General features: G+C 49.1%; 1 protein-coding gene across 1 annotated transcript in view; it reads left to right on the top strand.

Annotated features, from left to right (window-relative positions):
* Window positions 1-814: 814 nt before the first annotated feature.
* Window positions 815-27,632, top strand: part of LOC138448119 (zinc finger protein 585A-like) — a 270,147-nt gene continuing 243,329 nt past the window's right edge. The window contains exon 1 of the mRNA XM_069604668.1: window positions 815-975. The gene's annotated coding sequence lies outside the window, so the exon portion shown is untranslated. The remainder of the gene's footprint in view (window positions 976-27,632) is intronic.

Below are 27,632 nucleotides of genomic sequence, written 5' to 3'. Positions count from 1 at the left end.
AGACGCCAGCTCAGAGCTCACAGCACGACGTTGAGGCAGAGAGCAACCTCTGCCCAGAGAATGTCACAGGTGCCAATGGTAGGCGTCTCAAGCGGACAGTGACTGTCTGGACTACTGGGTGCACAAGGCAGTGTAGAGTGCCTCTTTCACACTGACCATGCACGCAATGATCATCAAAATGATGGGCCATTAACACGCCCACCAGAGGATGCTGATCATACTGTACAGGGCCTCAGGCCAAAAAATTTAAAAAATCTTTTTTTTTTTTAACGGTATTTGTTGCCACTAAATCAGTAGGTGGTAGGACTGCTTAAAAAGCGGTATCCTACCGCCTAAATCGGTAGGGTTGGCAAGTATGCATTATTATGGGAATTATTATTTTTGAAACTTGACAAATCCTACATCTTTTTGGTCACATAATGTTGGCAAGTATAGTTCAGAACAGTAGCAGGTCCAGAGTGTTAACTGGGGAGAGTAGCGTCTCCACTGCCTGGAGAATGGTGGGTGTACAATGCGCATGCTCAGTAGTCTCTACAGAACGAGAGCACTAACAGATCACTGCGCATGCTCAGTAGTCTCTACCCACGAGAGCACTAACAGATCACTGCGCATGCTCAGTAGTCTCTACCCACGAGAGTACTAACAGATCACTGCGCATGCTTAGTGGGCTCAGCCAGAGAGAGGTGTCAGAGCAATGCGCATGCGCAGTAGCAGCTGCCCCCCCCCCCTGAACGTGAGAAGTGTCTGAGACGCGCGCATGCTCAGTACCCTCAGGCAGTAGGGAGAGTAGTGTCTGCTCGGCGGCCATGTTCTAGGGGGAGAGTAGCGTCTCATCTACGGGGCGAGGCGAGGCTTTGCGGCCATCACGCCCCCCGCCTGTAGCGCCCCCCCCCGCTACACGCCGCCCCCTGGGGCTAGATGTGCGTCTCCACTTCTATCCCAGCGAGGAGGAGACCCGCAGTAATGCACAGACCGGTAAGAGGGGGGCGGGGAAGTCCAACCAGGAGTGGGGCCTTTACAGTAGCGCCTAGTGTGCGGGCGTGGGCCTCTAGGCGCTGCAGATCAGCCTCAGTGAGGGGAAATGATATGCCCAGGAGCACACACTTTAGTTAGTTAAGTGGTGAAGCCGGGGTTCGAGGCCAGGCTGCAGCTCATGCTCTTGGGCACATCTGCCCAGCTGCAGTCAGGCTTTCTATTTGGGACAGGTCTTACAGTCACTTTGCCTTTAAAACAACACCTGACTCTGGAATAAGGTGCAAAAAAGGGATTATTTTGCTAACTGAAGTAAATTGTTGCTCTTGTAGCAGTTTCATGATTGCTTTTTATGTTTTTTGCCATTTGGTCCAAACTAGCAATCTGCTTTTAATTCAAAAGCTACAGGTGAGGATTCTTTTTCCTGTAGAAAGATTTACATTTCATAAGGGGAGAGACATGCACATGTCTCTGCTGTGGCCGCAGGCCCCAAGGACCTCGGGGCAGGGATTGCACCTGGGCCAGACCAGCCAAAGGGCCTCAACTTCTGCATTGCCTCAGAGCTCCCTCAAAGTAGAGCTTCTGCACCTCTTGAGTCACGAGGCAGTGACCACATTGCTGCAGGTCTTTAAATGTGAATGGAAATAGCAGAGAATTGGGGCAAACAGCCTCTGCAGTGTCCAGTGAAGCAGCAGCTCTTCCTGTAGCCTTGGCAAATCATCACCACTCACCCCACCTTTCCTTTCAATGATACTGTTTTATAAAGATGAATTCCCAAATCATCAAATACTATAACTTGGAATTGTTATATAGGATCCCCCTCCCCCACATCTTGAATGGAAGGTTACAGACCAGATTGCAGTTCAGTGGGCGCTACAATAACAGGGCCTGTGGGTTTTGTAAATGCACTTTCATGGCTTGAAGACTCACAGCAAAAGATGTGTGAAAAAGTGACTTGGGTGTTTACATATTCAATGAGGGGAAAAAGTGACCACTGACAAAAAAATTGAACACGGTTTGAAACACTTGTGTATAGGCGTGTTACAAATGCCATATCATATCAAGAACACAGGAAAATAAGCAAGAGAGTTTAACCATGTTTTGACATAATGAAGGCATATATTCGGGCGGCTAACTGGTAGTTTGGATTATCAGAATAACAATGCCCCTTTTGCAGTTCTTTTTACTGAAACATATAAAGCTGTCCAAGAGAACCATCATTCGTATCTTCCACTTGGAGCGCTCCACCAAACAGAGCGGGATAAGTAGTGAGTATTTCAGGCCCCAGTGTGGAGTGTTTGTCTGCAGAGCGTCACATAGGGTTGGGAGGCGACTACATGGCATAGCTGGGCCAATCAGAAAAAACACCCTCATTCCTGCAAGAAGCACACCCCTCTAGAATATAACCATGTTACTTTGTATGCGTGCGGCAGCTTGTTGGTGTGAACCTCTTACTCTGCATGCACGTGGCATCTGGTTGCTGTGAACCTTTTACTTTGCATGCACGTGGCAGCTGGGTGCTGTGAACCTCCTTGCATGCACGTGGCAGCTGGTTGCTGTGAGCCTCTTACTCTGCATGCACGTGGCAGCTGGGTGCTGTGAACCTCTTTGCATGCACGTGGCAGCTGGTTGCTGTGAGCCTCTTACTCTGCATGCACGTGGCAGCTGGTTGGTGTGAGCCTCTTACTCTGCATGCACGTGGCAGCTGGTTGCTGTGAACCTCTTACTCTGCATGCACGTGGCAGCTGGTTGCTGTGAACCTCTTACTCTGCATGCACTCTTACTCTGCATGCACGTGGCAGCTGGTTGCTGTGAACCGCTTACTCTGCATGCACGTGGCAGCTGGTTGCTGTGAAGCTCTTTCTCTGTATGCACTTGGCAGCTGGGTGCTGTGAACCACAGCCTCTGCAAATACTGGCCACACCTAAGGCCAGTAATGACTAGCAATACTGATTTGTGGGGTCAGGGACAGCCCAAGCACCACAAAATAATTTACAGTGACCTATATTATTTGCATTGACAGATTGGTGGATTAGTATAAGACTTCCGTGGGAATAGGCCTGCTGCAACGATGCCAGGGGGAGGAGGTAGGGGGTATGGCTGGATGACTGTGCGCGGACACTGAAGAGGAGAAGTGCAGGCCTGCGTGTTTGTATTGTGAGTGCAGCCTCTTCGTATTTTACAAAATGGAGTTAGAGGCAAAACAAAATGGATCCCATGATTGGACTAACCACACAGCCGAATATAGACTGGTGGAGGGGATCATTCTATTTGTATGTATTGTGTCTGTGTGCACTCATCTGTATCCCTCTGCGGCAGTCCATTTGTCTAGGTGGCCATGGAAAGAGCATAGTCGTGCACATGGGGTACAAGAATGGAGGGGAGGGATGACTTGCGGACCCTTTCTTCCTTACATTCCCCCTTTCGTTACTTAAGTGCCGAATACTTTATGTCTCCTGCGTTCCTGTTCCTCTAGTACCGCTTCATCCCATGCTTGTGCCCCCTTCCTCGGCATCCAGGCTCTGGACACCAATCTTAAACTTTCCCCAGCCCTTGCATACTCCTCAGGGGTGCAGGTCATATAAATACAACCTCCATCTGCTGCCAGGTCCACCCACACCTCATTGTACCATTGTAGTGTCTGGGGCTCTTTTATTGTAGTGTGGTATAAATTATCTACAATATCTCCTGAAGAGTAGAGGGGTGTCATTTGGTATTTGGGCTCAGTCATTCTCTGTTTCTGCGTGTGTTTCGTGTTTCATTTGTACTTCTCCTGATGCACGGGCCATTGTCACCACCATCATGGCACCATTAGGACAGCATTTGAAACACACAAAAAAATAAAAAAGAGAAAAGACGATGATCGGTATCAGCAGCTTGACGGTTTTCCCAAGCCAGGACGGCACCCATGAGAACATATTGTTGAACCAAGTACTTGGCTGCACCCCTCCTTCTCTTTGCATGCGTTCGCTGAGGTTGTGTACTGCTGCTATTACATGTGACAATGTCCCATTCTCTGCATCTGCCGATGGTACGAACATGCAACATGCGCTCCTGATTTTTCGGCAAACACCTCCATCCATTGCTGTTAACAGGTCCAAGACATACCTGTTTTGCATTGTCATTAACCGCAGTGCTCTTAGCTCCACCTTGATCACGTTGAATCCTTCTTCTGTGTCGTTCGCCAATTGGATCAGCTCCCAGTGGGTTATCTGGAGCCATTTTGCATTCGCCCTCATCTGAATGCTTGGGACGAGGGACGCGAAGAACGTCTCAGCAGATGTGAATAGTTTGAATTTATCTGGAACTTGTGCCAAAAGTTCAGAGGAAGCTTCAGAGATGTAGTTGGATGACCTTCATTTGCGCGTGATTGTGCTTCCCAGTTGTTCGTTGGAGAGGGCATACACCGGGGGATTGTCTGTTGTTGGCAGGGGCTCTGGACGTTCGACCTTTGGTAGTCCTTTCCCCCCCTTGGATGTGACTTTTAGGTATCACCATGAGGTCGGAGTGTAGCGTTGCCATGGCGCATGTTCCCCTACATGACGACGGAAGGTGCAAGTACGCCAGTTTGCCGGAGACCCAGTAAGGGTCCATGAGTGCTGCTGTGCCCTTCATGTCAGGAATAACAAGAGTCTTACTACAGTTCTTGTTTGTGCCCAGCTGTATTCGCCCTTCTCCATGAAAGCACAGTTCATACTCGACCTCCCGCTGTAGTTTGAAGGGTTTCTCTAGGTCTGTGACCCACGTTAGTTTTGTGATATGTTGTGTCCATATCTGGGTGCATGTTTTTTCAATCCACTTGAGCTTTTCATCCGACAGAGCCTCTGCTTTGCAAGTTACTTTTTCTTCCTGCTTTTTATTGTCCACAAACAGTGTTCCTGCTATCACAAGGAAGGGTTCTTGCAGGCATATTACTCCTTGCGGCTTGTTGTAGCATGTCTTCTTGTTTTACAGCATTTGAAATGAAACAGTGTGCGCTTGAAAAGTTTTTTAATTCTACATAGTGCCAGATGAAGGAGACATTGGGCCTCTGCAATGGGCCATTCTTGTGGCAGCAATACATTAGGTGTTTTAGAGGCGTGGAAGATCAATGAGCACACACAGCAACTCTCATTTGTTGTTTGCTTTGCTGTGGTGCTCATGTCCGCATACCATTTGTTGGACTGATGTGGGTGTTGGGTGTCCTCTATGGTGTCCAATCCTAACCCATAGTACTCATCATAACTTTTCCGCCCCACCCACCTTTTCGCCCTCCTAGTCCCCCGTGGACTGTCAACTTTTGTTACATAGAAGGGTAGGGTGCCTAAATCTCCCCTCTTTTGTCTCTTCCTTGCCCCCTTTTCTATGGGTATATCATATACATAGGTTACGTCTGCATCACTTGATGTAGGTTGTGTATCAGTATAGAGTTCATTATTTGGCCGTGGAGTTGCTGCAGGATCAGGGTCATTTGATTCAAAAACAGTGAACTTATGCTCATTATTGCCAATTCCATTATTTAAGACATCATGCATTGTTTGCAGTGTGGCAGTGGTAGTCTCATTAGTAGTAACATTAGCATGGGTACCATGTGCCCAAATGAGGCGGAAACCATTCCATATTAGAGGGGTTCCCTCTTTTACCATTTTGACCCCTCCTCCCGAACGACGCCAAACAGAAAATGAGGCCAAACATCATAGTTGAGAAAATCACTGCCACACCAGCGAGACCGCATTCGTAGGAATACACTCTCAGACCAGTCACGCTCCTTCAATGTCTAACTACTGTTGTCATTTCGTTGCTGGGGGCCCCCCTTGGCATGGTTATCCTGTAGTATGAGATACAATTGGGTTAAGTATACATTCTTCAACAGTATTTATCACAGAATTGCTAGCATTGCATAACTAATTTCATTTATTTATTCATAACCTTTCACTTTTTGATATATCCATTTTAAAATGGAGAGATGGGGGTATAGAGAGGGGGAGAGAGAGTTTTTATCTGTAAGGAATCTCTGTTAGCTGCTCATTAAATATCACACTAGCTGTACATTTTTGTATTTACATTTGCTGTTCTCCATTTTCCATTTAATTACACCTTATGTATTTGCATTACTGCTGTTTCACTTATTTTGTGATCTGTGCCACTTGCTTGCTAATTTCTTTTTCATTCCCTCGTTTGCTTTTGTAACTGATCGGTATGCTCATATCGCCTTATGTTTTTGCTGTATCTGGTATGCAATGTTCTTCCTCCTGTGCTACATTATTGTAGGCCTTTCGCACATCAGATATGTGCACCCAGTATCTCAGGCCCTTCACTTTAACTGCAGTTGGTGTGCAATAAATCACCTCATATAAGCTGTGAAATCTGGGTGCATTCCATCTTCGCATGAAACTGCGCACATATATTGTCTCCCCTGGCATTAGTTGACCTGTTGTTGTCTCTGCGGCCAGTGAGGCTGTGCCGTTCTCACTGTCTCGCGTGAAGGGGGCTGCCACTTGCTTAGCCAACATTCGGGCTGCTCTTGTCAGTTTCCTCATATACTCATGAAATTCTTCACCCAGTACTGTGGCTGTTCTGTGTTCATCTGACATTCTACGTAGGGGTGATACTGCTGTGTGCATTCTTCTTCCTGTTACTATCTCGTGTGGGGACAAGTGGTGGTCCTTTCCAGGCTGGTTTCTCATCTCGAACAGTGCCAACGGCAAGCAGTACACCCAGTCTTTCTTTAGGGTGTGATACAATTTAGAAAGTCTGCTTTTCAAAAGGCCGTATATTTTTTCTACCACGCCGTTTGCTTGTGGGTGATAAATCGAACATAATTTATGGGTAATACCCAGCAGTGCTGTAACCACTTTGAACAAATCATTGAAAAAATGTGTCCCGTTGTCGGAACGTATGACGTCACATAAACCTCAGCGGAGAAAGACCTCCCTCACTAAAAATGTTGCCGCTCACTTTGCGCCTGCGTGGGCGCATGGTCCGGCCTCACCCAGCGTGAAAAGTGGCAGACCACCACTATTAGGTATCTTGATCCATTACACCTCTCTCCCATGTCTGCGTAATCAATATGCAGCTCACTGAAGGGTCCGATGGGTCGGGGCAAAGTCCCTCTTAGTGTTCTCAATGTCATTCCTGAAGTGTACGTTTGGCACGTTGTACAATCTATTATCATTTTAGATAGGTGTTCCTGCAATCCTGGGACAAACCAATTTTCCTGGATCTCTGCTGCTATGTGTTGTTTTGCATTGTGTGCTGGGAAGTGAAGCTGTTGGAATGCTATGTCTAGTAAACTTATAGTCATAACTACTTTACCTGTGTTGTTTTGTCGCCATAGTAAATCTGTGGATGATTGACTGCACCCTCTGTTTACCCACAACTCCTTCTCTTCGGGCCCTTTTATGCATAACTACTTTACCTGTGTTGTTTTGTCACCATAGTAAATCTGTGGATGATTGACTGCACCCTCTGTATACCCACAACTCCTTCTCTTCGGGCCCTGCTCCCTGTTGTAAGTCTAATATTTGGGACACTGGCATTGCATTGTACCCTTCTCCTCGCTCTCCCTTGTACTGCACCTTAATAATATAAGTAATATGAATTCACCCGGCATTCCCTTCCTAAAGTAGGCTGCTTCTTTTGCCGCCAAATCTGCTGCTGAGTTTCCTAATGATATGACATCAGTGCCATTCGTGTGGGCTTGGCACTTGACCAAAGCTACCATTGTGGGCTGTTTAAGAGCTTCTATCAGTTCCATCAGTAGTTCTGCATGCTGTACTGGGACCCATCAGCTCGTCCGAACCCCTTCTTCCCCACCTTGCTAGCCCTCCGTGTACTGTGGTTGTCATGTATGCGGAGTTGGTGTACACTGTTACCACACTCCTTTTTGCTGCATGCAGAGCCTCTGTAAGCACCACTAGTTCTGCTGCTTGGGTGGAGAAGTGTGGGGGCAAGCTCTTCTGTACAATTGTTTCATATTCCCCTTCTTCCAACCTAACAGCTGCTCCCACATGTTTCTCACCTGTGTCTGAGTTTATTGAGGCTGACCCATCTACAAAGTACACCTCCCCTCCTGTTAACGTGTTCTCACTTGCTGTGGGTATGTCATCTTCTTCCCCCCTGTATGTTGCGCAATCATGGTTTTGCACGTCTTCCACTGTGCATGGCTCTGTAAGGAATGTTGCTGGGTTCACTGTTTTACATTGTATAATATGTATGTTGGCACTGGATAGAATAATTTCATAAACTGTTGCTCGCTGTTTTGTCAATGTACTGTTTGATCTTTCTAAAATTGCAAACAACGAGTGCTCTACAAGTAGTGTTACAGAACAGCCCATTACAATTGTGGTGCTCTTTTCAATCGCGAACGCAGCCGCAGTGGGAGATTGTTCACAGGCAAAGTGTCCCTGCATCACTGCATCTAGTATGCTAGCAGCTTATGTCCCATTGATGTATTTTATGTCAGTACTGCTGTCATGAGTGTTCCATTGCAGTGTGAAAACAAGAAAAACTCACGCTCATAGTCTGGTGTGGCTAGGACGGGTGCTGTTGAGATCAATTCCTCTAATGCGTTAAAGGCAGTACTCATCTCTTGTGTCCATTGTAAGGCTGTTTTCTAGCTGCGCTTCCTTGAGTGCTTGTAACAGGGGCTTTGTGTACGCTGCATATTCCAGTATCCAGGCACGGCAGTAGTTGCACATGCCCAGAAATCTCTGCATGTCGTTGACTGTCTTGGGTTCTGTAACAGCTCGCACTGCAGCTACTCTGTCTGGGATTTATGCATTTGCCATCTTTTGATATCAGTTGACCAAAATACAGTACTTCTTGTAAACGATATTGCAATTTTTGTTAGTCCACCGTATACCCCTAATGTGCTAGCAGGATCAGCAGTGCAATAGAGTCTCTCCTGCATTCGTCCTCACTCTCACCACAAATCAACAAGTCATCCACATACTGAATGATAGTGCTTTTTGTGTCAATGTTCCCAATATCTTCGTGCAGTATTTTGTTAAAAATGCTGGGGCTCTCACAGTATCCCTGCAGCAGTCTGCAGTGTTCGTATCTGTTACATCCCAGTGTGAAGGCTGTTGGGTATCGTGAGTCAGGGTCCAGTGATACAGAGAAAAACGCATTTTTCAAATCCACCACTGTGAAGCGCATGGCCTTTTTTGGGATGCTACACAAAACTGATGCCGGGTTGTGGACAAGTGGAAATTCCTTTTGTATGACGTCATTAAGAGGGCGTAGGTCCTGTATCATCCTCCATGCCCCCCTTTGCTTTTTTAATCGGGTAGATACAAGTGTTACATGGGGAGTTCGATGGTACTATGATCCCCTGTTGCAGCAGTGCATGTATTGACTCTTTTATTCCCGCCTCCCTTGACAGGGGGTATTGTTTCCCCCAGGGCAGTAATGCCCCTTGTTTCAATTTTATTTTTACAGGTGTCACTTCTTGCAATAATCCCACGTCATGTGGACCTTTTGTCCACAAAATGCGGAGCACCTGTTGCATGGTGCACTGATGATGGCCGTGAGGGGGATTGGCACTTGCCTGTGCTGAATCATTATTTCGCATGGAATAGCTATTTCCATTATTATTTCTCCGTCAGTGTCAGCATCAGTGAACAACTCCTCGTCTGACATGTCTTGCAATGCTATGTTAGGGTCAATGCAAAACACTGTGCGCCATTCACATCCATGCATATGTATGAACATATCTGGGTCAACTGGCATCCCTCACTCCTTTTTTACAGTGGCATGTGAGTGTATCACTAACATGGCCCGTAGGGCGCATATTCCGGGAGTTGAACACACTATTCCCCACTCAGTGAATGAGATGGTCATGTTGAGCTTGCTGAGGAGGTCCCTCCCCCGCAAATTGATGGGTGAATCTTCGTAGTAGATCAAGGGTGCTCGCACTGTTTCCCCTCCCACCGTTACATCTAAATGTTCTGTGAAAGGAACCTCGACCACCGCCCCAGAGAAATCCTACGTCTCCATTTTACGACTCGAGAGCGGAAACCAGCCTTCTTTTAGACACGAAGTTTCCGCCCCCGAATCCACCATGAAAATGAATTGTTTGTTTCCTATGGCCGCCCCCAACAGTGGTTCCTCTACTGCGTTAAGGGTCGTTGACAGTACTGGACACGCAAGTCCTCTCTGTGGGCTGTCAAGTCCTCTCTGTGGGCTGTCCTATGCTGAGTATCTCGTCATCTCTTATGTGTTGAAAACAGTGGGCCTCATTGCACGGTGGTTGCCGCCGGTATTTTATTGTGTCCGCCTTGGTGGATGGCGGAATTACCGGCCTACTCCAAGGTGAGCGGGGCCGGTAATTCCCCATTCATCAAGGCACTTCCCCATTCCCATTTTTGCCCCCATAGGGCTCAATGGAAATGGGGAAGGAGGTAATTACGGTACCGCAAATTGTGGTACCGTAATTAGCACCAAGGTACCTTTGCGGGCCCATTCCTTAACGGCTGGTAAAATCAAGCCGTTGAGGTCGGGTCTGGCAAAGGGACTCTGTAGTAAGGCGGTAAGGGTTTACCGGTGCCCTTACCGGTACCGGTAAACCCTTAACGCATACCGTGTAATGAGGCCCATTGTCTCCGACCACGGCGTTCCCCCTGAACGGTGCAGGTGCACCGTTTGCTGTTGTGGCAAAAGGGTTACCTCGTGGTGGTGGCATATGTTTGTGCATTTGTGGATGTTGTGGGGGTGCTCTTTGATTATTTATGTACCTGGGGTCTTGTTGTTCCTCTCTTCTAAACCCACCCATTGGTAAGTTGTATGGGCTGCCAGGGTGGGGGTGAACATATTGTTGTTCCTGTTGGTAGGGGGCCATCGGGCAGCTTCGGCATTCTCTTTCAAAATGTCCTCATCTCCCACAATTCCAACAAGTACCTTGTCCTCCTCCTCTTGGTCCTTGCCCCCCATACCCAAACCCACCTCCTCGAGACCCTCTGTACTCACCTCTTCCATTTCTTCCTTGCCACTGTGCTCCTCCGTACTGTTCTTCCCCATCCCATTGCGCCTGTCCCTGTGATGCCCAGTTCGCTTCCATCCTTGCCTGAATTTCTATGGGCCCCTCCTCTCCTTCCCCTCCTCTGTCTGTGGGGTGGGCGGCTACTGCAGCAGCGACCTTCACTAGTTTTGTCTGCACAAGTTTTGCCTCGTCTGCCGAGATCTTTTCTGCGCTTTCTCTTTTTCCCTTTCTTTGATCCTTTTACAATGGTGTACTATGATGCTCTGTATTTCTGGCCAGGCCTCGGCTTCTATCCCAGCTATTTTATTAAGTGCTTTCTGCACCTCCTTGGGGAGCCTTCTTTTTATTATGAAGTAAAATAGGGAGGTAGACTGATCCCAAGCCATGCCTGTCTCCGCCCTCCACATCTCCTGCACCCGAAGAATGTAAGCAGTCGCTTCTTCCCCCTCCTCCATAGTGCACTGCATTACTGACTATAAATCGGGTGTATGTGGGAACGTTTCTCTTAATGCTTCCCATACTTGGGCCCATACTGTATTAAATGATGCCCCATCATGACGGTCACAGTCGAGTGTGACTCCTGGGAACCCTTCCTTTGCCCACACTCTGTTTGCTTGGTCCCCAACTGCAGATACCAACAAACTTTTGATGTCTCCAATTGCTAGTGGGACCCCTGCTGTGTTTTTCGCAAACACATAGATCCACTTGCTCGCCCCTCCTGAGAGTGAGGGCAATGGGCCTCATTACACGGTAGGCGGTAAGGGTTTACCGGTACCGGTATTTTACCGGTACCGGTAAATCCTTACCGCCTTACTACGAGGTCCCTTTGCGGGTTGGGGAATTTAACGCCTGCTTTTTGCAGGCGTTAAAAACCAACCCGCAAAGGGACCAGTGGAGCTACGGTACCGTAATTAGCGCCTTCCCCATTCCCATAGAGCCCTATGGGGTAAAAAAGGGAATGGGGAAGGGCAATGGTGGAAGGGGGAATTACCGCCCCGCCAACCTTGGAATGGGGCGGTAATTCCCCTTTTCACCAAGGTGGTGCCGGTATTTTACCGGCATGAACCATGGCGCTAATAGCGCCATGGTTCACCGCCTACCGTGTAATGAGGCCCAATGTCTTTAATAGATTGGCTTTATCCATGTGTGCCCATGGAACATAATGTGGCCTCCCTACACCTCTGTGTATTAGTGGAAGCTGCAATTGGCTTTTTACTTTCCCTGTACTTACATTCACTCCTTTTCGCCCTACCACTGCCATTCTTCCTGCCCTTGTCCTTAACCTCCCTAGCCACTCCTCCTCCATCGCTCTTCCCGTTGAGGTCTGCCCTATGATAGGTGACTCTCCCCCTGTTGCCACCTCTAACCTGTCTTCTGCCTCTTCTTGTTCCTCTATGCCGCACCAATAGTCTTCCTCTCTGTCGGAGGTCACACTCTCTCCTTCTCTCCACTCACCTCTTCTTCCCCTTATCTATCTGTATTATTCTAGTCGGGGCGTTATTTATTTTAAACAGAATCTCTCCCTTTTTCCACCCTCCTTCTATCGTGTTACTTGGATTTAGCCCTTCTTGTGCTAGTTCGTTTTTGGGTGTGGGGGAACAGTTATGCTTGCATGTGTCTCTTAATCTACTCAACTCAGTTTGTGCTACTGTTAATCTTGTGTCTAAATCTTGGGTAACCTGCTCAATGTTCGCTGTTGGTGTACTTACCTGGCCAAATGTCCCTCTTGGGTCATACAGGGTGGCGCTGAGGCTGGAGCTAATGGCTGGGCTGTAGGGGGCAAATTGGGCTTTGACACATACGTACGGTCACTGTACCCTTCTGCTGGTTTTGTCAATATCGGGTATAAACTTGTAACTGCTCTTTCACCCCTCTTTCTTGGCCCCTCCTTCCTCACTGCCTGCTTCTACCAGGGGAGACGTTCCTTGTCCTGTAATCTTACTTGGGGGTATTTCCTCAAAGAGCCTCACCAGGTCCAACACCTCTCTCCTGTTCTGTTTCACTTTGTATTTCACGAACAAACATGTTGCTACCATGTCCACCACCCCCTTGTCAAAGGACCCCCCTTCTGGCCATACCTGAGGCAACCCTTCCCCTTTTAGTTCTGTTAACCACTCGTCATGATACTTCTTAATTCTTTCCGCGTATCCTGGTAATGTTTTGCAAATATGTGCTGGGGGTGTTTCTGCCTCATGGTAATTCTGTGACACTGTCAGCACTCTGCTGCCCAAATTCAATAGTATTAACCAATTTGCCCCTTCAACACCTGTGTTTCAATAAATCTGTGTGTGTATTTGTATACATATATAAACTTTTTGAATTGGTGCAATTGCTCACGGTAACACAATTTTTAGCATAACAGGGGTGCAATTCTATTCATTAGTATCCAATTAGCACAACCCAACATAACAAATAGCCCCCCCCGCCTGCTCCCCTTATTCTGTCCCATCCCCGACCTTTACCCAGTCCCATCCCGCTCACTTGATCCCTGGCGGATCTCTCCCCGTAACTCTTGATATTTTTCCCCCTTCAAAGAAAGAAAAGAAATGAAGCGTTTCTAAATTACTATTCCGAGCCTCCTTCTTTTATGTGAGACTCCTACTTTTTCCTTTTTATTCCTCTTATATTCTCAGCACTAGTCGAGATAGCACTAATGGGGTGCCTCCTTCTGCCCTTTTGCGGAGCTAGGTTCCCGTACCTCAGTTCACCTTGTAACCTCTGTAATTCAGATAAGAGAAAGATAAGAGAAATATTTCCCCTCAGTCCCCACTAGTCTTCCACTTCTTGTCCCACCATATGCCTCCACAACCCTTCTGATCGGACTCCCCTCTTGCCTTCTTTTAACATCGCACGCACTTGGTACTCACGTGTCCAATTTGATCCAAGACCCTCCGGATCTGGTCTGTCAAGGCGCGGCCCCACACTCAAGAGCCACACCCGGCTCCGGCGAGCGGTACAGAGGGTTTTGCGAAGCCGGGACACGTGACCACCTCACCCTACTGCGTGCGCACATCTAAGGGCACCGGTTGCCATAGGTGGGGGTGTGCCTGATGGAGCGTTCCCCAAATCTCAGATTTTCCGTGGTACCCGGGGAGCGTCTCGGGCCAGAGGGACCGGAAAGAACGCTATCGCGTCGGGGTCACCAATGTAAGTGAGCGGCCCCTCCAAAATACAGTGAAAAGACAAACCTCCCAAATGAGAGTCAATAATGGACACACCCCAGGAGGAATTGAGACCAGGGGCCTCATTACGAGGTTGGAGGTAGCCATGGCGCTAATAGCACCATGGCTGCCTCCAAACTCGTTCCGACTCCGCCCTGGTGAATGGAGCAATTACTGGTCCATTCCAAGGTTGGCGGGACCGGTAATTCCCCATTCACCAGGGCCCTTCCCCATTCCCATTTGAGCCCCATAGGGCTCAATGGGAATGGGGAAGGCGCTAATAACGGTACCGCAAATTGCGGTACCGTTAGTAGCTCCAGAGTCCCTTTGCGGGTCCCATCCTTAACGCCTGAAAAACCAGACGTTAAGGAAGGACCCACAAAGGTAACTCGTAGCAGGGCGATAAAGGATTACCGGCACCGGTGCCCTTACCGGTGCCGGTAGTCCCTTACCACCCACCTCGTAATGAGACCCCAGGACCAAGTGCGGGTAAAAGTAAATCTTTATCTAAGTAAATAGGGCATGCAGAGAACTCTGCTTACTCCAAGAGCGCTCTGCCAAACATCTGAAAACATCCACATTTTGTTACAAAACCACTTCACCTATGACATGGGATCTAGGGGATACATGATTCGATGAGATTGGGCAATGGGGACTAGACAGTATAGAATATGTAGAGCTGGTGCTTTGGGATTGGTCAGGCTCCACGTGGTGTTGTGGTGATGCTCGTGGGTCAGCTGGGCTCGTTGGGGTCGAGCGCAGGGTCAGGCGATGTCCAGATTGATACATCTCGGCTAAGCTAACATTTGCCCTTGTGGCCACACATACTCGTTTATTGTTTACTACAATTCATGGTACCCTACAAATCATTAATCTAACATCACAAGAGAAATAACACATGAATTCATGTGCTCTTATCTAGGGTTATAGTTCAGGAGCACCTTTGTTAGGTCTACTATTAGGTCTACTGGGGGATAGTTTAATGGTGGATTAGTATAAGACTTCTGTGGAAATAGGCCTGCTGCAGCGATGCCAGGGGGAGGAATTGGGGGGGTATGGCTGGCTGACTGTGCGCAGACACTGAAGAGAAGTGCAGGCCTGCGTGTTTGTATTGTGAGCGCGGCCTATTCGTATTTTACAAAATGGATTTAGAGGCAAAACAAAATGGATCCCATGATTGGACTAACCACATAACTGGATATAGACTGGTGGAGGGGATCATTCTATTTGTATGTAATGTGTCTGTGTGAACTCATCTGTATCACTCCGCTGTGGTCCATTTGTCTGTCTAGGGGCCTCATTACACGGAAGGCGGTGAGCCATGGCGCTATTAGCGCCATGTCTCATGCCGGTAAAATACCGGCACCGCCTTGGCGGAAAGGGGATTTACCGCCCCATTCCAAGGTTGGTGGGGCGGTAAATCCCCCTTCCGCCATTGCCCTTCCCCATTCCCATTTCTGCCCCATAGGGCTCTATGGGAATGGGGAAGGCGCTAATTACGGCACCGCAATTTTGCGATGCCGTAATTGGCTCCGAGGTCCCTTAGCGGGTTGGTTTTTAACGCCTGCAAAAAGCAGGCGTTAAAGCACCAACCCGCTAAGGGACCTCGTAGTAAGGCGGTAATGGTTAACGGTCACCGTTACCATTAACGGTGGGCGTTAACCATTACCGCCTTCCGTGTAATGAGGCCCCCGGTGTGCACATGGGGTACAAGAATGGAGGGGAGGGGGGTCTTGTGGACCCTTCCTTCCTTACAGAGGTTGCCCCTGTCATGGAACGTATTCTGAGTGCAGGAGTTCCAAGCAGATTGCAGAGGCCCGGAGGCAAGTGCAGGACAGGCGGGGGAGCCTGCGACCCCTGAGGTTCTCGAGGTGCACCAGGTGACCAGTCAGCAAAACTGTGCAAGTTGGGGAGGAAAAGGAGCAGAGCAGGAGAGAAGGGAAAGGAGGTTAGCCGGGGATAGGGGGAGAGAGATGGAGGAAGAGAAAAGGAAGGTCTTGAGTTTCCGGAACTCAAGGTGCTCCGGCTCAAGATGGAGAGGGTCAGGAAGGCGGTTCCAGAGGGAGACCCCCGTAGAGTATAAAGATCTACCCCCAAATCTCTGTTTGAAAGTGGCTCACCCTCAGAGAGTTGGAGGAGGCCGAGCAGAGGGCTCTACAAAGAGAGTATTTAGGAAGAGAGCATTGTAGATTATGCGGGTCCGGCCTCAGAAAGCATTGTGGACTGTGCAGAGATACTTCAACTTGATCCTTGCAGCCACGGGAAGCCAGTGGAGGGATTTCAGGCTCCCTTCCGCCACATCTTCTCCTTCTCTCATCTCTGTCTGCTATCCAGGAGTGTTGTGCCACCAATGATCTCTGCCTTAATGCCAGTAAGACTGAGATTCTCCTCATCGGCACACCTGCTCCCTCCTTTCCTGTCACTCTCTGGCCGGCCTCTCTTGGCCCCCCTCCTGCCCCCACCTGTGAGGCTAAAAACCCTGGGGTCATCTTGGACTCCACCCTCTCCTTCTCTCATTTCTGACGTCTCTAAAAAGTCACACTACCAGCTGCATTTCCTCAGAGGTATTCTTCCTTTCCTTTCCTTCCCCCAGAAGCTCTCTGTTTCCAGAGCTCTGGTGTTCTCTCTAGACTGGACTATTACAACAGCCTCTTTCTAAATCTGCCTGCTTCTACTTTCCATCCTCTGCAACTCATCCAGAACAGCACTGCAAGACTTGTCCTTGGCCTCAAGCCCAGGGATCGTAGTTCTCCAGGACTGAAATCTCTGCACTGTCTCCCAGTGGCTGCAAGGATTAAGTTCAAAACCCTCTGCATTGTCCACAAGGCCTTCTGAGGCCTGTGTCCTCAATACCTTCAACTCTCTTCCTAAATATCTTCCTTCACGAGCTCTTTGCTCATCTGCCTCCCACTCCCTCAGGATCAGTCGCTTCTCCAAGCAACAAGTTGGTGGTAGATCTCTCCATTCGGCTGGAGACTCCCTCTGAAACTGCCTCCCTGAAACGTGAGGAGAATCATCTTCGGTTCTGGAAGCACCTCAAAACCTTTCTCTTTGCTTCTGCTTTCTCGCCTCCTCTCCCCTGCTGAACTCCTGGCAGAAACTGAATCTGCACTGGTCGCCTGGCAACGTTCTGATCTCAGGCTCAGGTCCCCTCCCCCGACTGTTGCACCCCTGCATTGCCTCCCTGGCATCCCCCACACTTGGACTGTTTTCTGTATCCCTACACCCCACTACCTGCAGTTGACACTTGATGTCTGCACTTACCCTTACCCTTGCACTTGCCACCAGCTGGCTGCACTTTTACTTATTGCTCTTAATTATTATATTTATTTTTACTGTTGATCCCATGTACTGCGCTGCCCCCTCTACTTCCCCCCACACTTCTCCCCTTCCCCTGCACTTGTGCAATCTCAATGTCACCTGGCCTAGTAAGATCGTTGTCTCTGTCTTACCCATGTTCCCCCTCCCTTGCCTCGACGCGCCTTGAAACACTTGTGTATAGACGCATTATAAATGCTATTTCATATCATTTCGGCGCCAGAGAGATGCGTTCCCTGGGCTTGAGGCCAAGGATAAGTCTGGCGGTTCTGTTCTGGATACGTTGAAGAGGTCAGAGACTGGAAGTATGAAGATAGAGACTGTTGCAGTAGTCCAGATTGTGGACGCAGCCTCTTATCAGGGTACTGGCCTTGTGGAGGCAGGGCCTGTTTAAGGGAACAAGGAGAACACCAGCTTGATGTTCGAGGAACTTTGGAAACTTTAAGGTTCCAGTAATTAATGCTTCATCCTACATTGTTTTCTCTGCCTGGTGAAATACTGATGCTCTTGGTATTTATTTTTTCCTTCCCTAGTCCTGAACAAAGTAGCAGTAAACTTCCACTTTCTGTTCATGCCCATTCTTCATCACCTTGTCCCATTTTAATTCTGTGAGCAGATGCATTCTGGGATATGTAGTTTGATGCATGGACCTGGAACTGAGCTCTCAACAGCCACAGGGTAGAACTGGAGGAAGTATGGATAGCTAAGTGGCAAAGCACTTGTCTCGGAGGCAAGACAATGCCGAGCAGCAGGGTTTCAATACCTGGTCCCTTGCTTAGGGGCTGGACTCCGGCATAAAGCATGCTTTAAGAGCCTGGTTTAATTATTATTATTTATTTTTTTACAGTGGAGATCTAGGATGTACCGGTTTTGGAGCCCGGTAGTACTGCCACCCGCGAATGGGCAATTACCGGCCTATACAACTCATGATGGACCGGTAATGGCCCATTCGCCGGTGGCGGTGCCGGTAGCGAGTTTGGCGGTAGCCGTGCCTGTAATGCACGCACGGCTCCCGCCAAACTCGTAATGAGGCCCATTGTCTTGTTGCACTTAGTGTTGGTGCCTACAGGAACCGTGCCATGCCCTTGAAAGCAAAACTGATATTTATGTGCTTGTTGGACCGTTACCGGAGTTTCACATGCTTCGATCCATATTAGTTTAGATATGTATGCAGTCCATATCGTGAAAGAGTTCCATATAACTTCTTCTCCAACCCTGCCAGCCACCCCTCCTGCACAGCTCGCCACTGCCTTCTCCCATCAGTTCGACACAAACAGCACTCCAATTTTAACATGGGCTGCAGCTGTGGTTTTTGGCACACTTCTCTCCGTCTTTGTCCATTAGTGCAACTTGTACTTTGTGCCCCTGGAACAGACTGCGAACCAGACACAGCACTAAAGGCACCAAACAGTGGGCCTCCAATGGTAATATTTCTTGGGGTACTAACATTGTGGGATGCCCAGACACATGGGGGGGGGGATGAGGGAGCAGACATAAGTATTTTCCTACAGAGTTCATATGACTGTACCACATGTTACTAAATTATGGGTGGTGCTCAGACATTGGGCCTCATTATGAGTTTGCCAGTCTGGAAACAAGGGTGCCAGTAAGCTCACTGGCGCCCTTGTTTCCTGACCGGCAAACTACAAGTCTTCTTGCCGGAGCCGCTTTGCCCGACAGGTCTGGCCCTGGCAGGCACAGCGGCCATGATAGGCAGACTTATCACGGGAGCACCGGCACCGTTGCCAATGGTGCCGGTGCTCCCGTGTCCCCACTCCCATAGAGTCCATTAGGACTCTATGGGAATGGGGATTTACAAATGTACCGTGCTTGACGTCCCGTCCGCCGGACTTAGAATAGCCCGGTGGCACCGGAAAGTCAGGCGCCAATAAATCATTACGGGTCCGGCGGCAACCCGCGGGTAGCACCAGCAGGGTCACCGCCAAACCTGTAGTGAGGCCCATTGTGTGGAACACTACAACTTTTATATTGGTTCATATAAACCCCTTCTAACTCGCATAATGTATTCTCCTTCGTTTAAAGTAGTTATGCATTCATCACTTGGTGTTGTGATGTCAAAAAATGTCTACAAAAACTAATAGTTTTTACCTCCCCCTTGTACTACACCCTCGCCCCCTTTATATGACCTAACCATATAACTTCAATAGACAAATATAAAAAGAAACCAAGAAAAAGTCCACACAAAAGAGGAATGTATTTATTTTATTTATTGGGTACGTATAATGCGACTATACACAATGGGCCTCATTACGAGTCCAGCGTTAACTGAGGCGGTAAAACCGCCTGGTTAACGCCGGACTTGTATTACCATTCCGCCTCCGTGATTCCCGGAATTACCGGGGCATCACAACCCCGGTTTTCCGGGAATCACGGAGGCGGAATGGTGTAAATCCCCATTCCCATTGAGTCCTACGGGACTCAATGGGAATCGGGATCATGGAAACACCGGCAGCATCTTGTAATGCTGCCGGTGTTTCCTCGTCCGCCTGCAGGCGGGCGGTGTTAAACCCACCATGTCAGACCTGGCGGGAACATCACCTCCCGCCTGCAGGGGTCGGGATCAGGCGGTCCGGAAACAACGGTGGCGGCGGGTTTACCGCCACCGTTATTTCCGGACCGCCACGGTCGTAATGAGGCCCAATGTGTTTCAAAGCCCAACAAGGCGGGGGTGAGAAAAAAACGGTCCTACTAGGCTTGTAAAATTCGGATCACGTAAGTGCAGTTACAAGAAGTGCAGAGTAAAGGCAGAAGGGCCTGTGTGATAAGCGAGTGCCAGGGGAGGCCAGGTAGAGAGAGCCAGGGGAATTCAAGGAGTGGAGGGGATGGAAGATCCACGTGCTAAGTGCGAGGTACAGGGCTGGAAGGCCTCAAGGGGTGCAGGCCCAGCCAGGCTAGGACAGGGGGAGGAGCCCAGACAGGCAAGTGCAGTTTGAGGGAGGTCAGGGGAGACCAAGTGCAGGGGCAGACAAGGAGGGCCTGGTGCCCGGTAAGAATCTGAAGGAAGCAGGCAGCTATGACATTAGGAGGGGGAGAGGGAAGGAGGAAGAGAAAAGGAAGGTCTTGAGAAACTTCCAGAATTTAAGGACATCTGGCTCAAGTCTGAGAGGGGCAGGGAGGCCATTCCACAGGGAGGCTCCTGCCGAAGAGAGAGATCTACCCCTACTCTGTACTTGTAAAAGCATCTGATCTGTAGAGAGTTGGGGCTAGAAGAATGAAGGGCTCTAGCAGGAAGGTATTTAGGGAGAGAGAGAGTTGGATGTAGTGGGGTCCAGAGCCCAGAAAGCCATGTGGATGATGCAGAGGGTCTTGAACTTGAACCTCACAGCAACCGGGAGCCAGTGGAGAGATTTCTTTAGGTCTGGAGAGATGTGGTCCCTGGGCTTGAGTCCAAGGATAAATCTTGCAGTCCTATTCTGGATTAGTTGAAGGGCGAAGGGTGTTACGCTCACCTGGTATTCACAGGGGCGCCACACGATACTGGATGGAGGTGTAACGCTCACCTGGTTCCCACGGAGGCGCGGGCGTGGTCTGGACAGCAGTGGCCTCTTCGAAGGAGCTGTTCAGCACCCTGAAGATGGAGTGGGCTGGGTTCCCAAATCCGGCTTGTCTGGCTCGGATGAATACCCTTCTGTGAGCGAAAAGGAAGGGTTAATACTCTGCGGGTTTTGTGTTGATCTCCCGTTCCCCTTCTCACCCTCCTTGCAACCCTTCTGTAATTCCCTGTGGAGACTCACCTTAGGGATTGAAAAGGCGAGCTCTCCATCCTGCTTCTGATGCAGAGGCGCGTTGGGATCCAGTAACGTCACTGGATAGTAAGTTCGAGTTCGCTTGTCTGTTCCGGTAAGTACCGTAAATGTTTATTGCAAGCTTGAGTCTAAACTGTTTCTCTTCTCTTTTGCAGGTAATGGAAGACTCCGAGCTGAGGGCGGTTTCCGTCGAAAACCTGATTTCAGGTGAGTTTTGGTGTAGGCCTACTACTGTCTTTTCCTGTCTCTTTTTCCTTAGGGGCCGGAGTTCGAGAATGCCGAAGAAATGGAGCCGGTACGAAGCAGAAGCTGAGTCCGACCTGTAAGCTGGTGAGTTTAAAATAGTTCATTTGCTACGATTCTTGCATTCACTAAGGGGCCGGGGTGCTGAAATGCCCAAGGAATGGCATCGACCCGAAGGTAAGAAGAATTAGCTTGGCGGGTAAGTGCTTCTTGGTTATTTTACCCTTCTCACCTTGCTTTCTTCTCTTCGTCTCCCCGTAGGTGCTGGAATGCTGCAGGAGATCCGGATGGGCGTCGCAGAGCCGAAGGCGCCACGTGCAGGTAAGAGAAGTGCGCCGAGATGTATGCGACGCGGTGAGTTTTTAAAATGTCTTTTTGCAGGAACGTTTGAATCCGGAATGCAGCTTTAACAGGCAAGGTTTGTTTTCACCTGTTTCTTCTTCCCTTTTCTATCCTTAGGTGTTTCCAGGATGCTGGCAGGTGTGGTCGAAGACTGGAGCAGGAGCAGGCACGGTGAGCGTCCAGCTGCTATGAGCAGAAAAACGCGAAGCGTGGTTTGCTGTCTGGGCGTGGCTTAAATAGCCTTTCAAGTAGTCCCAGGTATGTATCCTTCCACTGGAGGTATGTATCCTGCCACCAGCCACTCCCGTGTGGTTAAGTAGTTCCTTTTTCATCTGGAAGTTGTAGAATGATCTGCCAGGTAAGGAAATTGCAGCATGGTCTGCCAGGTAAGTTTGCACCAAACACTATTCCTTCCATATCTTGTATGAGCCTGGTGCCGATGGTGCCAGGACTGTTATCCCTTATAAGCCTGACGCCAACGGCGCCAGGACTGAGTCCAAAGAGCCCCTATCTGGGGTGGCTGGGACTTCCCTAGTAAACATGTTGCCTGCCTCTGAGGGTGCCGGGCCCTGTCTGGCCCCTTGGAGGTAGGCATCATGACAGGAGGTCTAAGCGCTATCCCGGACCCCTCTCTCTGCTTGGTTATGTGCCAGACATTGGGTAGCGCCTATAACGGGAGAATTGAGGGTTAAGATACTGGTTCTGTGATGGGTGGACTCCCACCTCCCTCTGGTCCAAATCCCCTCCTTTGGGGTTATTTCTCACCTTAGGTTTTTGTGCGTTGAACTCTCCATCCTGCGTCTCTGTGCAGGGGCGCGTGGTTGGTGCGGACGTTCCGTGGACCTAGTTGCTTCACTGGTCCATGTGCCCTTATGTCGGGTCCAGACCGGCTGTGAGTCCGACTCTGCTTGCTGTCTTCCAGGTGAGTTAGAATGTCTTTTCCATCTTTATTCTGTCTCTTTCTTCCCTCCGTTTTCTCTGTCTTCTCAGTGTCTTGCTTCACTACGCTGTTCCCTAACAATGTGCCTCATTACACGGTAGGCGGTCACCATGCCGCCTTGGTGGATGGCGGAATTACCACCCTACTCCAAGGTGAGCGGGGGCGGTAATTCCCCATTCACAAAGGCACTTCCCCATTCCCATTTTTGCCCCCATAGGGCATAATGGGAATGGGGAAGGTGCTAATTACGGTACCGTAATTAGCTCCAAGGTCCCTTTGCGGCACCCTACTTTAACGGCTGGTAAAATCAGCTGTTAAGGTCGGGTCCCGCAAAGATAACTCGTATTAAGGCGGTAAGGGTTTACGTGTACCGGTGCCCTTACCGGTACCGGTAAACCCTTACCGCCTAACGTGTAATGAGGCCCAATGTCTCTTTTTGTTTTCACAGGGATGGTTGCTATCTTGGAGTTGACGCGCCGATGGCGAAGACCACAGTGAGTTATTGATGCACGCAGCGTCTGCGCTGTTTATTGGTGTTAATTACTAACCTGTGTTCTCTTCCCTTCTTTGTACAGGTTGCAGTGATGTTCCGGAGTGATGAGCAATCGAAGCGCTGCTTGCCCAGGTAATTGCTTTGTTAATGCTGACCTTGTTCCTTCTCCCTAAGAATTGTTATTAATGCTGTCCTTGTTTCTCTACCTTTGCAGGCTGCGGTGAACTCCGGAGATGGGCGAGGTAAGAGAAGCGCAGGAGGGATTCAAGACCGGTTACTTCACAGGTAAGTGTTCTTGCTCGCTAATGCTGTTCTTGTTCTTCCAGGTTATTAATGGAATCCAGATCTAGGGCTTCAGGATCGGGCCGCCGGAGAAGCAGATGAGCAGGAGCTGGACACGGTGAGCGTTACGCTGGAGTGCAGAATAACACAAAGCGTGTTCTGCTGTTTGTGTGTGGTTTAAATAGCGTGTGAAGGGATTTATCGCCACTGCTGCCAGGGGGCTGTTACACCTGAGGGTCAGGGGCTTGGATCGTGACAGCACTCCCCCCTAAGGCCCCTCTCAAGGTATTTCCTCTGTCCGGTCCTGGTTTGGTCAGTTGGTTCCGATGAAATAGTCTTACCAGGCGTGGCGCATGGACGTGCTCGCTAGGCTCCCATGTCCTGTCCTGAGGGCCATATCCCTTCCAGTCCACTAAGTAATATAACTTGGACCTGGTGAGTTTAGAATCTAGGATGTCCTTGACTTCAAATTCGGGTTCTCCGTTAACCAGTACCGGATTTGGTGGTGTCTTGACCCGAGTTCCAGGCTGAACAGGTTTTAAGAGTGACACGTGAATACGGGATGAATCTGCATATATGGTGTTAAAGATAGTTTTACTGCCACAGGATTTATAATAGCCTTGATGGTATAGGGCCCTAGATATCTGGGATGAAATGTTCGAGTTCCTCTTATGGGCATGTGCCGAGACGCCAACCAGACTTCATCTCTGACTTGGTAGTCTCGGACTTTTCTTCTATGTTGATCAGAGAATCTTTTCTGCCTTTCTTTGGCTTGGATCAAGTGATCTCCTGCCTTTTTGAAGGCTTGAGTGATGGTCGTATGTAAAGTCTTTACCGCGGGCTATTAGCGCCATGGTTGCCTCCAAATCCTTACCGATTCCGCCATGGTGAATGGAGCAATTACCGCCCCATTCCAAGGTTGGCGGGGCGGGTAATTCCCCATTCACCATGGCCCTTCCCCATTCCAGTACCCATAGGGCTCAATGGGAATGGGGAAGGCGGTAATAACGGTACCAGCCCGGACAACTCCTCAGCCAATCATGGAAAAGTGCGACTTGAGTTTCCTAGGATACCCTGTGCAGGGGGTGACTACACCCCTCCCTCACATTCAGCCCACCTAGACACCCAGGGGACTAGAGGAGGGCTTCTTGGCAGAAGCCCACCAAAGGATAGTGAACAAAGAAGGCAAACCTGGTTTGCCACGCAAAGTAAAACACAAGAAGGTGTTTAACAAAAAGAAATGGCGAATAAACTGCACCGGAGCCAAAAGAAAAAGTATTTGGTCAAGCGGGTTTAAGTTTGAGGCTAATACAATAGCCTACAATACTACCACGTTTATATAAGATAACCGCTGTAGGAAAGTGTAGGGTAGATACCACTGCCACCAGCCAATTCTAAATATTAAACGAGCGAAATAATGCTCTAGGAGGTACAGATAAAAAGGGCTAAAGATTAACCCTTTCCAGTACTACATGTAAGATGGGGTGTACTGGATCTGTGGTTAAATGACTAAGGGCCTGATCACGACTTTGGCGGTAACGCTGGCGGTATTACCGCCAGCGGTATTAGCCCTACCACCGAACTCCCCGGCGCTAATAGCGCCGGATCACGAGTTCGGCAGTAATGTAATTCCCCATTCCCCATTGAGCCCATTCAGGAATGCCCCATTCCCCATTGGGCTCAATGGGGAAAATTTGCGCTCTTACCGCTGGCGGATTTCACGCCGGCGGTAATAGCACAAATTTTCGTTGGATTTCCCCCCAGCGAAGAGCTGGGGCGAAATCCGCCAAAGTCCTGATTTGGCGGACCCTTAAACCCGGCGGTAATAGCACGACCGCCGGATTTAAGGGTTACCGCCAAAGTCGTGATGAGGCCCCAAGTAAAGTTAATGGCAACTTTACCCTTTTCTGGGGGACAGTAGTCAGCCTCAGAAATGGGGTCAGTGGGAAGTCTGCACGACAACCCTGTGTCACTGCACTGAAGGTGCTGTGTAACACACAAAAGAAGGGGGCCACTGAAGTGGTGTACTCCAGAGCCCACAATCCTAAAAACAGGTAAAAGACACATACCAAAACATGGGTAAGAGTGGGGAAAACGCTCACACTCTTACCAAGTGGAAAGAAATAACTCCAGAGATCCAGCAAAGCTGCTGAGGGACTCACTAGGTAAGGGAAATTAGCCATGAAATGAGAATTCTCCCTAACAGGGGGTTGTGATAACCAGAAATGACTTGTTCTTGTAGTGCCTTATTCGGTAGATATAAACACCCTCTGAAATACGGGAGTTGGTTCTTTGTTGTGCAATGTTCACCTTGAGTGGTCCAGTCTTGTAGAGCCTCAGTGTTCATTAGGAGCTGAATTTCCTTTTGGAGTTCGTCCAGAGATAACGTTGTTGTAAGTCCTAGTAGTTTGTCACCTGGAATAATGGCCACCGGGTCTGGGGTTGAATATGCGCTCTCATCAATACCCATGCGGGATAGGGCACCGCTTTTCCGTTCTGGACTCCAGGTCGGTACGTGATTATGTAATCCTATTCTGCAAAGAAGAAAGCCCATCGGAGTTGACGGGATGATCGAGCCTTTGCCGTCTTGAGGTATTGCAGATTGCGATGGTTGGTGATTACTGGCGCCTAGGAGGTAATGCCGCCACGCCTTAAAGGTTGCCTTGATCGCTAGGAGTTCCTTGTCTGTTATTGCATAGTTAAGTTGAGGTGTAGTAAACTTTCGCAACCAAAAGGTCACGGGATGTAACTGGCCTGTTTCAGGATCCCTTTGGGAAAGAACAGCCCCCATTGCCATGCTGGAGGCATCTGTTTCAACTACATATGGGAGATCTGGGCAGGGGGTGTCGTAGCACCGGGGCTGAGGTAAATCTTTTCTTGAGTTCCTGGAAGGCCTTCTCCGCCTCTTCTGTCCATTGGAACAGTTTGTTGTTTTTTCGTAATAAAGAAGTGATCAGGTGCACAATCTCTGAGAAACCCTGGATGAATCAGCGATAAAAGTTCTCAAAGCCGAGCATACTTTGGACACCTTTGACTGAAGACGGTGATGGCCAGCTAAGGATGATGTCTACTTTGTGCATATCCATCCGGACGCCTCTGGGAGTGAGGACAAAACCAAGGAACCCGACTTCGGTGACATGGAAGGAGTATTTTTCAAATTAGGCGTATAGCTGGTGCTCCCGAGTTTTGCAAGGACGGAGCAAACGTTCCTGACATGGTCCTGTTTAGACAGTACACCAGTACACAGTACACCAAGATGTCGTCAATGTAAACTAGGGCACATACGTCGATCAATTCCTGTAGTACATCGTTCATGAAGTACTAGAACGCTGCGGGAGCGTTGCAAAGCCCAAAGGGCATCACCTGATATTCGTACAGCCCATACTTAGTACGAAAGACGGTCTTCCATTCGTCTCCTTTCTTTATACGGACGATATGGTATGCCCCCCAGAGGTCCAATTTGGTATAAATTTGGGCATCCTTGACTTGGTCCAGCAGTTCTGGGATAAGGGGTAGAGGATAACGGTTTTTAACTGTTACCTGTTTTTGTGCGCAGTAGTCGATGCACGTTCTCAAGTCCCCCTCCTTCTTGGGTACGAAGAATAGGGGCGAGGCTGCCGGGGATTTGGACGGGCGGATAAAACTGTTTGCCAGGTGTTGGTCCAGATATGATTTCAAGTGGAGATTTTCAGGTTCGGTGAGTGCATAAATTCGGTTACACAGGATTTGTGCACCAGGTACGAGGTCGATCTCAGAGTCATATGGCCTGTGAGGGGGTAAGGTATTAGCCTGTTCTTTTTGGAAAATGTCTTGGAAATCGTGGTATTCGCTTGGTAGTGTACTTGTTACACCTAGTACCAATGCCGCTTTATCTTGGACAGGTGTCTCTGGGTCAGATGATGGCATTTCCACTTGGTAGCATGCAAGAGCACACTCATTGGAAAAGGCTAATTTTTTGGCTCGCCAGTCGATGTTAGGATTGTGAGCCACCAACCATGGCATCCCTAGAATCACCCAGAACTGAGGGGCCTTGATAAGATCGAAGGCAATGACTTCCTGATGTCCGTCTTGGCACAGAAGGGTCATTTCTGCTGTGCGTTGAGTTACATATTGTTATTTGACTCTGTATCTAAGTTATTCATCTTGTTTTCCT

The sequence above is a fragment of the Ambystoma mexicanum genome, chromosome 3q (genome assembly GCF_040938575.1).
Source record: "Ambystoma mexicanum isolate Mex_15411 chromosome 3q, UKY_AmexF1_1, whole genome shotgun sequence".
Lineage (NCBI taxonomy): Eukaryota > Metazoa > Chordata > Amphibia > Caudata > Ambystomatidae > Ambystoma > Ambystoma mexicanum.
This window is presented reverse-complemented; position numbering and strand designations above follow the sequence as displayed.